Genomic DNA, 19,022 nt, shown 5'->3' on the forward strand with positions numbered 1-19,022 from the left:
TGTGAGGGCAGTTGCTGTAGATGCCGCAAAGGCTTTTGACCAAGTACACTGGGCCTATCTTTGGGATGCCTTAAAGTGCTTTGGGTTTCCACAGAATATTCTGAGGGCAATCCAAAATCTCTACTATCTGCCTAGGGCTAGAGTGCTGGTGAACGGGGAGCTGTCAGAGTGGTTTGATATCACTAGAGGTACAAGGCAGGGATGCCCCCTCTCTCCGCTTTTGTTTAATATCTATATAGAGCCGTTTACATCCTTGATTGGAGCAGATTCAACCATTCTCCCCTTTAAATCTGAGGGCAAAACTGGCTTTGTATGTGGACGATGTCATTCTTTACACCATTAACCCAGAGGGGGCAATTCCCAACATAATGGCCAAGGCGCAAAGCTTTGGCAAGATTTCGGGATATAAGGTGAATAGCGCAAAAACCGAAATCATGGAATGGAATCAGGCCAAGCCTAGTCTGGGGGCAAAGGTCCAAATGCGGTATCTGGGTATCCAAATAACACAGAAGCTAGAGGATGTACCTAGAACAAATTGGAAAAAAGTTAGTCAAGAGGTGGGGAGTCTATTGGCAAGGTGGGCAAATCTGCCCTTAAATATATATGGCCGTGTCAATCTTATTAAGATGATTGTCCTTCCGAAGCTCACTTTTCTTTTTAACTCATTTCCTTTAGCTTTTTTAAAAGAAGACTTAGCAAAGCTCCAGGGAAAGATTGGCAGTTTCATCAGGTCCTCAAACTCAAAGGGGTCCAGGATATCCTGGAAAAAGTTGAGGAGGAAGCTGGAGAAAGGCGGGTTGGCTCTTCCGGATCTCCTGGCATATTGCCATGCATTTCATTTTAAGAACTTCCGTATGCTTATTAATAAAGTTGATCGGTCTCCCCTTGGACTACTTTTTGGGGCAATGTTAAAGGATGTAAGTCAAGGGCAGAGTCACTTTTTGTTTAAATATGGAGATCTGAAGTTTTTTTTAAAGGTGAGACTGAAGATCTTGAAGGGGGCTTTGAGAACCTTGATGTATTTTCAAAGAAAACTAGGAGTACCTCCTTACTATTCGTCCCGGGCCCCGATTCGGGATTCACCCAGAACCCACGAATGTTTGAGAGACCAGCTTAGTTTGCCACTAAAATCTGCGGGGATATTTACTTGGGGAGATCTCAAAATGGCATCTAATCTAGCGAGCTGGGAGGTGTTGAGTAACTGCACTCGGGGGCATTTGTCAAGGTTTAAATATTACCAAGCCAGTTTTTGGTGGGGCACACAGGCATGGGCAGAGGAGAAAGATGACTCATGGCTTGACCAGGCGTTGAGAGTAGGTTCCCTAAAAAAGGAAGTTTCCATGTGGTATTGGATCTTGGTGGAGACAGATGAGGATTGTATCTCGGATATCAACAAGCTTTGGGTAGCGGTACTGGAGGGTGGAAATCCTAAGCAAGGTTGGCTTGACTCATTTTCTATCTCACGAGCTGTGGTGAAACCGGCTGCATTGAAGCGTAACCATCTTTTTACTACCTATAGAGTCTATTGGTCTCAAGCCGAGTTGTCAAAAGCTACAGGAAATCAATATGTATGCCAAAGATGTATGCTCTCTTCGGCTGATGACATTCACATGTTTATGACGTGTCCGAGGATTGTATGTTACTGGACTGAGATATGTAATTTCCTTGCGGCGGTTACAGGTAAGCGAGTCAAGGTAAACCCTAAACCTATATTCTTTGGTCTAGGATAGAAGTGTGTCTATGTTACTATGAAGAACATGTGCATAGAGCCATAATCCGTTACTTACAGATGCACAGGATATACCCTGGCCTGACGGAATCAACTTTTATTCCCTCCCTATTGGCCGGGACGGAATTATAACCGGTCACAAGGTAGATATATTGTCATTATAGCTTCCTCTCCTACACCTGTTAGTTATTTCCCTTTGAGTGGCATGTCACTCTTTTATTTCGTCACCAGTAGGTAGAATCGTCACCGTACTATATTCACAAGGTATGTGTCGCCCTGGTTTTCAGATGCACACAGACACTATTAACTTAATGTTAATGTGCACCATCACCTGTCCTTATAATGATTCACTTCACAGCACTGGCTAAGCTACAGGTTATGGCTACATGCACATGTTCTTCATAGTAACATAGACACACTTCTATCCTAGTACTTCTTTTCCTCACACTCCGCATCAGCAATGATGATCTTCGCTAAATCCATCCACATGGACCATTGGTCCACTGGGATGTGTTATACCTAATCATTGAGTGTGTATTTTTATACACCATGTGGGCTCCACCTTTGTATCATTTTAATGTTTTCGATGATATGTATATATCACAAGCAAGTTCTTGTAACTTATCTTCCAGCCCTGAGAAAGTCGCGGGTACTCCCGGGCGACGAAACACGTGTTGGCTGGACCAACGGAAGAAAGAAAATTAAAGTGCAACTACCAACGTATCTGTCCTGTTTTATATTGTAATATGACAATTATTGTTTGATATTTCATGTGTGCTCGGGTACGGAATCTATGTTGTGTGATCCCTGGGGATTACGAATTGGGAGGGGCGGGTGACTCCTCTCCCCTTGATCACCTACAGATAGATATTTCACGGACCAGATATCGGAAAGAGGCAGCGCCATTACCATCCAGGGACATACAATCCATCCATTATCTAGATTACCTTCCTAAAAAGGTTTGAAAAGGGGGTCTCAGCATCATAAAGTTTGAAGACCTCTTCTCTAGAGTGAGGACAAGCTGGCATTCAGGGATTAGTCTAGGAAGAGTGAGTAACAACAACGTCATCTGAAGACAACATTACTGCTTTTGCACACTTCCCTCTCTCCGGAGTGTGAGGGCCAGCCGCATTGAGGGATTAGTCTAGGATGAGTAAGTAACAACAAAAGCCATCTGGAGTGCACCATTACTACCTTTGGACACTTCACTCTAGAGTGTGAGGACCAGCCAGCATTGAGGGATTAGTCTGGGAGGAGCAAGTAACAACAACTTCTTCTGGAGAGAAACATTACTACCTTTGGACATGCTGGAAGCTGGAGTCCCAGCCCCGCACCACTGTCACCAAATGTGAGACCCGGGACTCCTCACTCAATGTTAGGCCAAGTAAGGACACTGTTTGAGATAGCCCTGCTCACCCCCTTAGTAGCTTGGCACGAGCAGCCAGGCCTATCTCCAAGGCACGAGTGTACAGTTTGTGCAACCACACTCACACTAACCCACTAGTGACACAACAAATGGACTCCATACGAGTTTGATAAAAACGAGTATAAACTTTTATAAAAAGATATACGATCAGACCACACGATACAAAAGCCAACATATAATAAAGGGTAATATTCGTTCCGGCTGGCTGGCTGGTTCAAATCCCAACCACTGCTTCCAAACGCTATGCTGGTCGTAATGCTAGAATCACACACGTTGCAATGGACAAACAATAGTGCGCTGCGTAACAATACAATTCTGTGCTGGGCAAAGGAGAAATAATACAATGCGTAACGATACACCCTGGTACCTTGCAATGGGAGAAATTATGCAATGCGTACCGCTACAATCATGTACTGTGCAATGAAGGAATAATGCAATGCGTCACATCCCAATCACGTACTTTGCCGTGAAGAAATAATGCAGTGCGCACCGCTACAATCATGTACTTTGCAATTAAGGAATAATGCAATGCGTAACTACAATCATGTACTTTGCAATGAAGAAATAATGGAATGCGGGCCACTACAATCCTTTTCTTTGCAATCGAGAAATAATGCAGTGCTCACCGCTACAATCATGTACTGCGCAATGACGGAATAAGGCAATGCATCACACCCCAATCACGCACTTTGCAATAAAGAAATAATGCAATGCGCGCCGCTACAATCATGTACTGCGCAATTAAGGAATAATGCAATGCGTAACTACAATCATGTGCTATGCAATGAAGGAATAATGCAATGCGGGCCACTACAATCCTTTTCTTTGGAATCGAGAAATTATGCAATGCGTACCGCTACAATCATGTACTGTGCAATGAAGGAATAATGCAATGCGTCACATCCCAATCACGTACTTTGCCGTGAAGAAATAATGCAGTGCGCACCGCTACAATCATGTACTTTGCAATTAAGGAATAATGCAATGCGTAACTACAATCATGTACTTTGCAATGAAGAAATAATGGAATGCGGGCCACTACAATCCTTTTCTTTGCAATCGAGAAATAATGCAATGCGCACCGCTACAATCATGTACTGCGCAATGACGGAATAAGGCAATGCATCACACCCCAATCACGCACTTTGCAATAAAGAAATAATGCAATGCGCGCCGCTACAATCATGTACTGCGCAATTAAGGAATAATGCAATGCGTAACTACAATCATGTGCTATGCAATGAAGGAATAATGCAATGCGGGCCACTACAATCCTTTTCTTTGGAATCGAGAAATAATGCAATGCGTAGCGCTACAATCGTGTACTTCGTTATGCAGAAATAATGTCAGGCGTCATAAGACAGTCTGGCAGTTCGTTAGCAGCAATATTGGCAATGTGTATTACGACAATCAGCCTCTTCGATTAACAGCTGCCCCCCACACGTATCAACGATGACATAAAGTACAGCTTATCATTCTGGCCCCAGTACTGCCACTCCTTTGGTCAGTACGGGGCCCAATCTGAACCGAAGCAAAGGCTCACAACGCCAGAAGGAATGAGAGGCCGAGAGAGTGTCCCTCTGAGCCCGCACCCCGCCCAGGTAGTGATCCACGTTACCTGGGGGCTCGACCCCACTCACCTCTCCTTCAGTGAACTGGGCCTTCAGTGCAGAACTTTCTCAATGGGCCTCAGCGGCTCGGCCTAGCAGCTCATCTCTTCCAGGGCTGCCGGTCCGGGCCGCGACTGTTAGGAAGGTCTCAGGCGGCCGCTGGGCACATGTACCCCACGCCTCTGAGATTATGTTACTCCAGGTGCACATTCACCACAGCTCCCTCCGGGTCACCTCTGGCACGAAGCCACACACACAACGCTGATGGGACTTCATGTTGACTCTGAGTGCGCGTTCACCAGGCACTCCTTCCTGCGGTCTCAGTTGGCACCGAGACACGCACACCGCGCTGCAGAGACTCACTTTCTTCCGGTGCACACGATGATCAGCCGATCACCTCCACAGTCCCAGATTGCACCAAAGCACTCACGTTGCTTTACCGAGACTTACTCCAACTCCGGTGCCCCGATATCCAGGCGCTCTTCACAAACGCCTTTTGCCACACCACGACACGCTCACCATGTCCGAGCCTCACTTTTCTCCGGTGCACGCGATGACCAGGCGCTCTTCACCAGTGCCTCCGGTGCACCCCGACACGCACCCTGCGCGTCCGAGGCTCACTCCACTTCCTATGCACACGTTGACCAGGTGCTCCTCACCAATGCCTCCTGTGCACCACGACCCGCACCCTGTGCGTCCGAGACTCCCTTCACCTCCGATGCACACGCTGACCAGGCGCTCATCACCAGCTCCTGCGGTGCACCACACATGCACCCTGCGCGTCCGAGTCTCACTTAACCTCCGATGCACACGTTGACCAGGCGCTCTTCATCAACACCTGCGGTGCTCCACGACACGCACCCAGCACGTCCGAGATTCACTTCATTTTCGATGCACACATTGACCAGGCGCTCTTCACCAACGCCTCCTGTGCACCACGACACGCACCCAGCGTGTCCGAGTCTCACTTCTCCATGTGTCCAAGATTACAGGGCACACCTTCTGAGGGTCTCAAGCTGCCACAACATGCGCCCACCGAGTTGCTTGAAAGTTCTCCGGAAACTTTTATGTTCCTGTGTTTCCAAACAGGGAGCCAGCTCACCTCGGGCCCTTGGGGTAACAAGACACAGCACAAAGCACAGTCTTCTTCAAGCAGGGGAACCCAGCGCACAAAGCACAGTCCCAACAGCCTCTTCCCTGGTTAAAACAGCAAACTGCAGACCAGCCCCAGATCAGAAAGCAAGGGTCGGTCCTTCCCAGCAGTCTCTTCAGTTGTTCCTTCCTTAGCAGAGATTCCTCTTGACCACAAAATGGGTCCAAGCCTTTTCAGTCTGAATCCATTTCTATTCCAACGTTCAGGGGTCTCAGCTCTCATAGTTATACCCCTAAATGTCTTTGAAGTTCGTTGTGCTCAGGGGTCCCTGACCATGCGTAAATCAGTTCTGGGTGTCTCCCTTCCAGTGTCCCCATCCTCGCTTTGATACTGGGGGTCTGGATCCTTAATCACTCAGCCGGAGATGGGTCAATTGGTCAATTGGTTTATAGCAGCAGCCCAGGCCTCTTCACCTCCCAGGGTTTCTCCTTGCATACTCTCCAGATGCCGGTCAGCCTGGTGCCATCTCAACTCCTCCCTGGGTCAAGACCTCCCCCAGCTCCTCTCACCTCTCAGATCCAGACAGTCAATCCACATTCAACAGAGACACACAGAAATGCTTAAAGCACAAAACTCCGCCACTTTCTAAATGAGTGGTTTATAAACACACAGTGACAAAACCACTTTTATAGAAAGATGTGTTATGACACTGAGTTCATACATACTAAACTTCACCTCTCCATTTTAAACATATGGGAAACTAAGCTAACAAACACAATACCCAGTCTCCCCCATTCTGTCCTATGGGCAGGATGGCCTTTCACTAGTGAAAAGCGAAATGGAGTGTTTTTCACTGTCAGGACATAGCACACACTTCAGTATATGTCCTGCCTTTTACTTACACTGCACCCTGCCCAGGGGTTACATGAGACCTACCACAGGGGTGCCCACTGCTTATGCAAAAGGGAAAGTAAGGCCTGACAAGTGGTTGCACTTGTCAGGACAACATGCTAACTTAGCAAACTGCGCACAGGCCCTACACTGCTGGCCTGAGTTCCCTTCTCCGCGCACCTTTGCATTACTAGCCCTGGCACACACAGTGCACATCACTAGGGACTTTACAAGTAAGGCAAACGTACCAATCATGGCTAACCAATTACCATTACACTTTACGCAGGGAACACTTGTACTTTGACACTGATCAGCAGTAGCAAACTACCCAAAGCATCTAAATTGGCAACTCTATGTCAGGAAAACAGTCAAGGGGGAAAGCAAAAAGTTTAGGGAACTTTAGCCAAAAAGGCCAAGTCCTACAGGACACATCACTGTCCAAAGAATTCTTGTCCCCCATCTTTGTTAACTTCCTGCCTTCCTATGAGGCCTGAACGGACTGAGAATCGAAGGCTCTGACATGCAGCGAAAGCCTGGAAGATCTGCTTCACTTTGGTGTGAAAATATACTGAAAGGGCTAGTGTTTCTTAGATTAGCTAAGGAATTTAGAGTTTTGAAAAGGTTCCTTGTGGAATCTTTTGCAGAGCTGATTTTCTCACTAAAATATTCAGATTTTGGAGAAATAATTAAGTTCTTATATTAATTGAGGAGAAGTTTGTATTTAATGTACCCATAGACATTAAAGAGCAGCAGGTTACCCACCCAGGCATATGTATCCATAGACATTATAGAGCACCAGGCTACCCACCCAGTCATATGTACCCATCAACATTAAAGAGCACCAGGTTACCCACCCAGTTATATGTACCCATAGACATTAAAGAGCAGCAAGTTACCCAGCGAGGCATATGTACCCATAGGCATTAAAGAGCACCAGGTTACCCACCCAGTCATATGTACCCATAGACATTAAAGAGCACCAGGTTACCCACCCAGTCATATGTACCCATAGACATTAAAGAGCACCAGGTTACCCACCCAGTCATATGTATAGCATAGACATTAAAGAGCACCAGGTTACCCACCCAGTCATATGTACCCATAGACATTAAAGAGCACCAGGTTACCCACCCAGTCATATGTACCCATAGACATTAAAGAGCAGCAGGTTACCCACCCAGGCATATGTATCCATAGACATTATAGAGCACCAGGCTACCCACCCAGTCATATGTACCCATCAACATTAAAGAGCACCAGGTTACCCACCCAGTTATATGTACCCATAGACATTAAAGAGCAGCAAGTTACCCAGCGAGGCATATGTATCCATAGGCATTAAAGAGCAGCAGGCTACCCACCCAGTCATATGTACCCATAGACATTAAATAGCACCAGGCTACCCACCCAGGCATATGTACCCACAGACATTAAAGAGCACCAGGTTACCCACCCAATCATATGTACCCATAGACATTAAAGAGCACCAGGCTACCCACCCAGTCATATGTACCCATAGACATTAAAGAGCACCAGGTTACCCACCCAGGCATATGTACCCATAGACATTAAAGAGCACCAGGTTACCCACCCAGGCATATGTACCCATAGACATTAACGAGCGCCAGGTTACCCACCCAGTCATATGTATATCATAGACATTAAAGAGCAGCAGGTTACCCACCCAGTCATATGTACCCACAGACATTGAAGAGCACCAGGCTACCCACCCAGTCATATGTACCCATAGACATTAAAGAGCACCAGGCTACCCACCCAGGCATATGTATCCATAGACATTAACGAGCGCCAGGTTACCCACCCAGTCATATGTATCCATAGACATTAAAGAGCACCAGGTTACCCACCCAGTCATATGTATCCATAGACATTAAAGAGCACCGGGCTACCCACCCAGGCATATATACCCATAGACATTAAAGAGCAGCAGGTTACCCACCCAGACATATGTACCCATAGACATTAACGAGCGCCAGGTTACCCACCCAGTCATATGTACCCATAGACATTAAAGAGCAGCAGGTTACCCACCCAGTCATATGTACCCATAGACATTAAAGAGCGCCAGGTTACCCACCCAGTCATATGTATATCATAGACATTAAAGAGCACCAGGCTACCCACCCAGTCATATGTATATCATAGACATTAAAGAGCACCAGGTTACCCACCCAGGCATATGTACCCATAGACATTAAAGAGCACCAGGCTACCCACCCAGTCATATGTACCCATAGACATTAAAGAGCACCAGGCTACCCACCCAGGCATATGTACCCATAGACATTAAAGAGCACCAGGCTACCCACCCAGTCATATGTACCCATAGACATTAAAGAGCACCAGGCTACCCACCCAGTCATATGTACCCATAGACATTAAAGAGCACCAGGCTACCCACCCAGTCATATGCACCCAGAGACATTAAAGAGCAGCAGGCTACCCACCCAGGCATATGTACCCATAGACATTAAAGAGCACCAGGCTACTCACCCAGTCATATGTACCCATAGACATTCATTCAGAGGCCACCAAACATAGACAGAAGTAGTGAATCAGAGAGAACAAAGTAAAAATGAGACCAGCCCCCCACATGGTGTGTAGCGAGCAAGCGCAGTGAGCAACCACTACTAGGGGGAGTTTGGGGGGTTGCACTTGTCCCCCCCCCCCCAAGAAAATTTGAGAGACAGAAAGGCCAATACAAAGCATTTTTCAACAAATTTTTATTACATATTAGATTGTATTAACTTTTAAAGCCTAGTAAATTGTCACTCATGTTATCACACATTAAGCACTGACATGTGATGTCACACATGAGCACACAGGCCACTGACTGAGGCCAGAATACTGTGGAAATGTCACACCACCAGGCCAGAAGGCATGGAAATGTCTCAAATGGCACCCTGGCCAGAAAGCATGAAAAATTAACACAAAGTCCCTGGCCTTGACATGACACATCTTTAAATAGCCTACTTAAGTGGGTGGCACAATAAGTGTTGCAGGCCCACTAGCAGCATTTAATGTACAGTCCCTGGGTACATGTAGAACCACATTCTAGGGACTTACAAGTAAATTAAAATTGCCAATTCGGTGTAAGCCAATTTGACCATGCTTGAAAGGAAAGAGCGCAAGCACTTTAGCACTGGTTAGTGGTGGTAAAGTGCGCTGAGCCCTAAGAGCCAACAACAAGCATTTACAATGCAATGGTCTCGGCATTGTTAAAGTTAGAGCTATTGGCATTGCTCATGACATTATTTTTGTTTTTGTTTTTAAAACATTTAATGAAACTGCATTGTTATTTACAATGTCAATAGCTTAATCTCTCTCAAATGTGAGACCTATTGCATTTGCACCCACACACAGAGTCACACACACAAAGCCACCCACACACACACAGAGCCACCCACACAGAGCCACCTACACAGAGCTATTCACATAGAGCAGAGGTCTTCAAACTTTTGGATGCCGAGACCCCCCTGTCAACATTTTGAGGTGTAAGGACCCCCTCCTAACAAAAATTCTAAACCTGTAGGCAGGGCTACTGGAATTATGAGGCAGGTGAGGACCAAATTACGTGAGAGGCTTGACTAAATTGTGTGGGAAGAAAATGTAAATGATGTTATGTGATGCTGCGTATTTTGGGATAGCATTGCTTCATTGTTTTGAAATTAATTTTTTACACACAGTAACACTGAGGAAAGATTTTACCCCATTAGTACGTGTTTATAACCAAAATACAGCAATTAACATCAGAAAGATTTCTAGTCAACCTTTGTGAAGGACCTTCCACTCCGCAGGATTACGTGCTGCCACATTAGAAGCTCACCTGGCCCTGGCCGGGAGCAGCAGGGTTCCCTTAAAACCCTGGCGGTCTTCTGCAGAGTTAAGCAGTTTACCCATGCAGCTTTCCTCTCACCCCCTCCCTTCCATCCCTCTCTCCTCTCCCAACCCCAAATCCCTCTCTCACTTTGCAGGCCATTTTCTTTCACCCCTTTGTACAATTTCTGAACTCTCCCCATTCAACCTCTCACTTCACCTTTAATCACCTCTTGCCATTCTGTCTTTTCACTGTCCTCATCTCTAACATTCTCTTGAATTTATCTCATGGCCTCTCTGGCCCTGTCACTTCCCGTGCCCCTCATCACTTCTCATTCACCTTGTCTCTCCATTCAAATTTTTGTCTATTGTATCTTAAACCTCTCCAGTCCCCCCATTCATCTTTCACATCTCCCCTTTCTTCTAACAGAAGCCCTCACGTTTGGTTCACACTCACTTCTTGCGTGTCCACACTTCGGCAATTCACATTTCTCCTCATCCCTGACCTCTTCAATCAAATTCTCTCACTACCTTGCTGTCCTCTCCCATCCTCTCATCGCTCCTCAACAAAGCATACGGGTCGGACCCGTATGCTCCTCTCGGCATGTGCCACTCTGCTTATTGTTCCCTAATTGAAGAAGGGATGAGCTGTCTGTCTCGCTGTTTTGGTGCAGGCCGCACAGTTATGGAACTTGCACCCTCCTTTGCTTCGCTCCACCAAGAATTTATTATCCTTTAGGAAAGATATACAAACCTTTCTCTATGCTCTGTAGGTTACCCCATTTGGCAGGTTCTCCTTATCCTTCTGTGTGTTTCTCATTTGCCTTCAGGCAGCAGATGGTTATTAGCCCCAGGACACCTTTTGGTAACAGTAGCGCACTACAAATATAAATAATAATAATAGGCAGAAGCAGGGGAGCCACTAGACCAGAACTTTGGGGGGTGGGGGGGGGCTAACACTCCCCAGCCAGGGCGGGCCCTAACACTGGTTGCACATGGTGCAATAGTCTTTTTTGGTGCCCCACCCCCGTTTCCTTCATTTCCATGAATTCCCTCACTACCACTTACCAACAATGCACCTCATCTCTCTATAGCACCTTTCTGACAAACATTTCATTTTTTATAGCGCTACTCACAGTTTACTTACTCACACTCATTTCTGTAATCTGCATGGTACATACTCTTTGTAGCAGGCACATTAACCCTCTGCACTGTGTGGGTAGCAAGAGTGCCCATGTGAGTGCACGGTGAGTGATGCAACAGTGTAAGAGTAGGGTGAGAGGAGTGACTGCAGGGTGAGTGAGGTGGCCATACGAATTTGGGTGCAGATGCAAGTTCAGAATGGGGCGAATAATAATACTGGAGCTTGATAGCGCAAACAGCTACCTCAGCAACAGAGGTGTCCCGGTGCTCTAGCAGCAAGCATTGCGTGCAGGGAGGTTTAGCACTGGAGCCAGGCCTAGTCAAGACTAAAGAGCCATGTCTTCAGCGTTTTTCTGAAAAGAATGAATATATGATTACTGATGGGCTTATTTGAGTGAGTTGCATATTGAGCAGTGAGGGGGACAGGTGAGTGAAGTGTCACATGAGTGCAGGGTGAGTAGTGTGCTCGTGTGACTGCAGGGTGAGGTATAGGGTGAACAGCGCAAGTGCATTGTGAGTGCAGAGTGATCACTGTGAGTGCAGGGTGAGCGGGTGAATGGTGTGAGTGCATGGTGATCAGTGTGAAATAAATAATGTGCTGATCCTGCAACAAACTTCCAGTCCTATGGTTAGGCTTGCCAGCAGATTATTTTGATGGCTCAGTCGGTACAAAAATAAGCAGTCACCTAAAGCTGTATTTTAAGCACTTATCTGTGCATAGAACAGCAAATATAAATAGAAAGCACTTTTAATTGTGTTCTAGGGCTGCCTCAATGATCCATGACTGATAAGAGAACAAAGACAGAAAAGTGACAAAATAAATGAATACATTTTTTTTTATTTATAAGTCTATTTAGTGTGAAGAGGAGACCTTTGCAGGCTCTTTAAACATGGCAGGCATTTTTCTTTTGGCAACCCTACTTTATATTCCTTTTCATGAAATGCATTCTCACACTTCTGCAGTAAATGTAAAATACAAATGTAAGGAATAGGCAGAGTGGGGACGCAGGGGGTACTGGAACCAGGAAAAAACACTAAGCCTCTGTAACCAGTTTACAAAGGCATCTAAATATGCAAATGGTCTTTAAAGACCTGTGAAAAACTCGGACGGGCGTGCCGGAGATAAGACTCCAGACACTGCCCAGCCGAGTCTCCAGCAGCTCGAGTTGCACTGCAGCAGCCCGGGCTGAGACACAGGACGGGGGAAGAGGGGGGGCTGAAGCCCTTGGGCCTCAGAAGTGTGACTGGGAATGCGCGACCCCCTTTGCATCGCTCCATGGCCCCCCTGGGGGTCGCGCCCCACAGTTTGAAGACCCCTGACATAGAGCAACCCACACACAAATAGAGCCACCCACACAGAGCCACCTACACACACGCACAGTTACCCACAGACAGAGCCACCCACGCATAGAGCCAACAAGGTCTCGCCTTTATCAAGTTGAAGCCATTTGCTTTGCTAATGGTATTGTACAGCAAAGCAAATGGCTTTAACTTAATAAAAGGCGAGACCTATTGCATTTTCAATGCTTGTTATATTGGCAATTACAGAGCCCTGTTTTCAACCTGTCTTTGGTGCCCTCTGAGCAATTGGTCCCAAACTAGCTGCATCAGTTGATAAAATGGGCCATATCAAGTTTTCACTCAGGAATCAAATAGAATTTTTGCAGTACAATTTTTATTTAAATGTGGATGTCCAATGCCACTCTACTCAGTGCCCCGCAAGCTCCATAAAGCATGTTAATAGCACCTTCTTTTGAATGTAGTGCTAAATACTGAACGTATGCCATTTCTATGCACTGTAACCACAGAAGTTATGGTTTCCTAAGTTAGGTGACTCAGTGTAACGATGTACGGTAAGACTGTTTCTGTTTTAGGTGGGGTTCGAACTCACGACCGGAGATAAACTGCACTGTGACAGCGGCGACCGTTCAGCTCACTGAGCTTTCTCGCTGGCTTTGGTTTAAAGTGAAGTGTCTCCGGGGTGACAGAGTGGTGAACATCGCTGAAAGTGCCTGTCTTGGCACGGTGTCTGCTGCTGAGTTGAGTGCGCCCCAGACTATGATGTATGGGGTCAGATCTCAGCTTTCACTCTATGGGACGCTGCATAAATGACAGAGGAGCGACCAGGCCTGAGAGTGCACGGTGTCTGCGGCAGTGCACAGGACTAACTGGCACTGGGCTCTCCCATCACTCGCCCGTTGCTGCTAGTCCTGCACAGTGCAGGGCAGGATAGCAGAGCGTGGTGTGCACAGCCCGGGCCACCGCTCGAGGGATTTGTGTGAGATTGACATACCTCGCAAGATTTGGACTTTGGTTGTTCTAAGGCCGCGGTGCCCTTGTCGCGCTGGGGAACTGCGCAGAGAGCACCATAACAACGGTGGACACTGTCCCCTGCACCCCGCGGGCACAGCACTTGTTGTAATGTTAAGTCACCGTGTAGGCCTTGGCACTGCCCTGGCGAGGCCTCCCGTGGCTTGGAGGCAGCAGCACTGAGTGGAACCGAGCCATGCCCTGCTATGCCTTAGTGAAGGTTGTGCCATTTTATAGCACCCGTGTCCCGTCACTTATCGCGCACGATATGCGTGTATATAACTAGTCTTTTTCACGCAACACCGCACTCTGGGACTTGTAGTCAAATGAACCCGCTGCCCTGCCTTATTTGAAAACCATGAATAGCAAGGTGGGTACGAGACCCGAAATATCATAGCTTCATCATGACAAGAAGTCACGTGGTACCCCCAAATGACACGTGACAGCACATCAAGAGTACAGCACGCTTCGCACATTACTATTTGCCCGGAAGGCCGTACGCAATGTCAAGCAATGCGAATGCTGGTTAACTTTAAAGTACTTTTTGCTTGTAAGTAAAGTAACAGAACTTTAAAAAACTGGCATACGGTGTAGTCAAGTACACAATCCAAATACACATACTGTATGATAGGGAGAAACTGTACAGTGCATAGCATACAACACCATAAAGTAAGTATAGGAGTATTTAGTAGTAGTACTTTGCAGTGTGCACAGCAGAGTACAGGCAGGGTGTTGGTAATGTGAAGCAAAGAGTGCTCAGGCAAAAACGGATGGGAAGTGTCAATACAGCGCGGGATAGAAATCTATATAGTTCAGTGAAGCGCAGCGTACAAGCAAAGGGTAAAGCTGAGGAAACGCTTCGTTTCTGCGGAACGCATGACCCTAGTGCAATAAAGTGTACACGTGCAGGTCTAATGTGGCGAGTTTCATCAAGCGGATCACACACGTGTTTAAGTAATATTCCGAAGTCTACAAGGGCTGATCAGATGTTGTAGTCTGCTGTTGTGTAGTGTAACTAATAGTTATGTTAAGTGAGCTAGGGCTGCGAGTGCAGTCATGTAGCGGTGTTAAGAGCATAGTGTAAACGGTATGCAACTGCGTAAAGAGTCGAAAAGTAAAATACAGGTATGTCGAGATGTGGAGTGTAGAGCAAAGCACAAGCTGATGCATAAACTAGTGAAGTACATCAAACCAAGTGTCCTAAAATGAAGTGTGCAGTGCACTCCGATGTGCATACAGAACTGTGAATTATTATATCATGCATTGCACGTGAGGGTACACAGGGTTCTGAAAAGTATATTTCAAACACATGCCTTGTATGCCTGAATGATGCAATTATAAAAATAAAAGTTTAGAAGTCCCCTAAAGTACTAAGCATGAGGGGAGGGAGCGTGGGGTGAGAGATTGCAGGTCTTGAGTCTGACAGGCAGGGAATTATAGTAGACGAGAAGGAGGGACGGGCAAGAAGAGCCTGAGGGGAAGGGCTGGAGATGAGAGGGAGAGGAACGGGCAAGAGTCTTACAGGAGAGAAATTGAAGGCTAAAGGAGACAAGCACACCACCACCTTTCTCCGAGGTGAAGCAGAAATGCCTCGGAGAAAGGCAGCGGCGGTTTCGGATTCGGGGGCGTGTTTTTCTTTTTCTCTCCTCTTGCCATTGGCTGGAGGAGAGAAAAACACGCCCAGCGAAAAGTAACAAAAAAAACACGCCCCTGAATCCGAAAAGGACGGGGCTTGTTTTGCGAGACAAGCCTCTTCTCCAATAGCTTGCCAGCATTTAAGAGGCCAGCCAATGGAGAAGAGGAGAGAAGAGTGGCGGGTTCAAGCCCCTCTTCTCCAAGTCATTAAATCTCGCGAGTGAGACTGCGCAAGCGCAGCCTTCGCTAGCCTAGACCCAAAAATGGCCTTTTTTGACTTAATAAAGCAGATGAAACCGGATTTTAATTTGGAGGAATCTGAGGCCAACAGGGACTTATCTTGCCTCAGCAGTCACCACCTCCTAAAATGGCCCTGAAACTGCTGCGGCATTATTTATCCAGCACTGAGATTTTTTTTCCCCACGGAGCGAGGAGACAGTGAGAAGGAGCAGATGCAGCAGTACAGCTCACTAGTAAGTACGTCACAGCTGCCAAGGTTTCGGATTGCTATGTGTGACATTTTCATAATTTCTGTGGAATTATGAGTGACATTTCAACGACTATGAGTGACTCTTTCTCGCGAGCAAAATCAAACAATGGAGACCAAGCAAACATATCAATAGGAGAAATTACACTCATTTGAGCAACAAGAAACTCTAAGAAGATCTTGAAACTGTTGTAAAGCACCAGAAATGAAAAGGCACTAACAAGTGACAAATAGTCTGTCCAGGCTCTGTCGGGTGTAAGACCGGACCATGCAGGCTGAGAGGCACCAGCGAGGATCTCAGCTGCTAATTATAATGACATTACTCAGCCAGTGTGCTACAGGGTTAGCCAGGCTGTAATAATATGTTAGACCTTTAGTGCTAATAAATAATAATGTATGGACGGCACTCACTGGTCAGCCGAGTGGAGGACTGGGGCACTAGCGAGTCCTGAGAGCAGTGTACAGGCTCAGGCAGAGCAGTGACGCTGTAATGAAATATAATGTACTGTTGGTTCGAAAGTTGGACATCACCTGACCAGAATCAAACGAAAAGCAGGATGTGTCTGAGTCCTAGGTATAGTTCAATCACATGAGACAATAGTAAATAACATGGGTGATGCTCAGAGCTGAGCGGCGCTGCTCTGTGCAGCCTGAGAGAGCAATGAGCAGGGTGGAGCTGTAACATGGTGTCAGGGAGGCAATAAGTGACGCTCTAAATTGAATATATAACATATATTAGTTATATTTCCCACGCGCCAGGCTGTGAACCTACGCGTAACAGTCAGAGGAGGCTGGAGCAAAAACAGATGCAGGGCTCGGCTGAACCGCCCGGCCCAGGCCCAAAACTAAAATACTGTTGTTGCCGCCTATTTGAGATAGCGGCATTTGTAAAAGATGGAGCGCGCACGCTGGCTCCTTAAACGCACAGCTCCGTGGTGTGAAGCGCCTTGCAGGAGTCAGTCAATGAATCCACGCATCACTGCGTCTGACCAGGCAGCCTCTGTCCACGCGCGACCGACTAAGAAGGCTGAGAGGCGCCAGCGCAGATCTCAGCTGCTGCCTTTTAACCAAAAGGTAACTAACATTTGCGCGGCACCAGCTGAGAGCACAGCTGAGAGTTACAGAATCAGGCTGACTGTAAAAGGAAGCATTTACAACAATACAATCAGAATTCACACACCACTGTGGCCGGACTGTGCTTACATGACGTCAGCATCGCGATGGGAAGCATTAGAATCTGTAGGGACGACTGATATTTCACGAAGAAAAAACACACAGAAGTTGTGAATGTTGATTGTCTTAACCTCAGCAGAAGCGGGCTGTGCCTACCAACCCTCCAAATTTCAGATCACCTAAACACCTTCAGCAGGGCCATCTGTTTAAAAAGTAAAAGCTTACTGTAAAAAACAAAATAATAATGACTTCACTACTGTTGAATGGTGCACAACAGCAGCACAAACTTTGCACCCTTTTCACTCTGTGCCCGTGCTGCTATATTGAGAAATGAGTTGTATGCACAGTCTGAGGTCAGCCCAGGATGTGACTCAAGATTGTTTACAGTGAGGCAGGTAATATGGAGATGCCGATCGTGATGCTAAATAGATCGACTTTGAAACAAAAGCAAGATTAGTTGGAACTGCCAGGATTTGAGACTGGGACCTACGGGTTCAACACAGATCTCTGCTGCGAGCACCTAACCTGCCGTGCTACCTCACTAGCTTCCAGGACTGCTCATCCAACAGAGAGCCAAGGCTCATGTCAGCAGCCAACCAATCCCAGCAGTGGAGCTATAAAACAGAACGCATCCAGGACTGCTCATCCAACAGAGAGCCAAGGCTCATGTCAGCAGCCAACCAATCCCAGCAGTGGAGCTATAAAACAGAACGCATCCAGGACTGCTCATGCAACAGAGAGCCAAGGCTCATATCAGCAGCCAACCAATCCCAGCGGTGGAGCTATAAAACAGAACGCATCCAGGACTGCTCATCCAACAGAGAGCCGAGGCTCATATCAGCAGCCAACCAATCCCAGCAATGGAGCTATAAAACAGAACGCATCCAGGACTGCTCATCCAACAGAGAGCCAAGGCTCATATCAGCAGCCAACCAATCCCAGCAGTGGAGCTATAAAACAGAACGCATCCAGGACTGCTCATCCAACAGAGAGCCAAGGTTCATATCAGCAGCCAACTAATCCCAGCGGTGGAGCTATAAAACAGAACGCATCCAGGACTGCTCATCCAACAGAGAGCCAAGGCTCATATCAGCAGCCAACCAATCCCAGCAGTGGAGCTATAAAACAGAACGCATCCAGGACTGCTCATCCAACAGAGAGCCGAGGCTCATATCAGCAGCCAACCAATTCCAGCAATGGAGCTATAAAAGAGAACGCATCCAGGACTGCTCATGCAACAGAGAGCCAAGGCTCATATCAGCAGCCAACCAATCCCAGCGGTGGAGCTATAAAACAGAACGCATCCAGGACTGCTCATCCAACAGAGAGCCGAGGCTCATATCAGCAGCCAACCAATCCCAGCAGTGGAGCTATAAAACAGAACGCATCCAGGACTGCTCATCCAACAGAGAGCCAAGGTTCATATCAGCAGCCAACTAATCCCAGCGGTGGAGCTATAAAACAGAACGCATCCAGGACTGCTCATCCAACAGAGAGCCGAGGCTCATATCAGCAGCCAACCAATCCCAGCAATGGAGCTATAAAACAGAACGCATCCAGGACTGCTCATCCAACAGAGAGCCAAGGCTCATATCAGCAGCCAACCAATTCCAGCAATGGAGCTATAAAACAGAAAGCATCCAGGCCTGCTCATCCAACAGAGAGCCAAGGCTCATATCAGCAGCCAA

This window comes from Triturus cristatus, chromosome 1_1 (assembly GCF_964204655.1).
Source record: "Triturus cristatus chromosome 1_1, aTriCri1.1, whole genome shotgun sequence".
NCBI classification, from domain to species: Eukaryota; Metazoa; Chordata; class Amphibia; order Caudata; family Salamandridae; genus Triturus; species Triturus cristatus.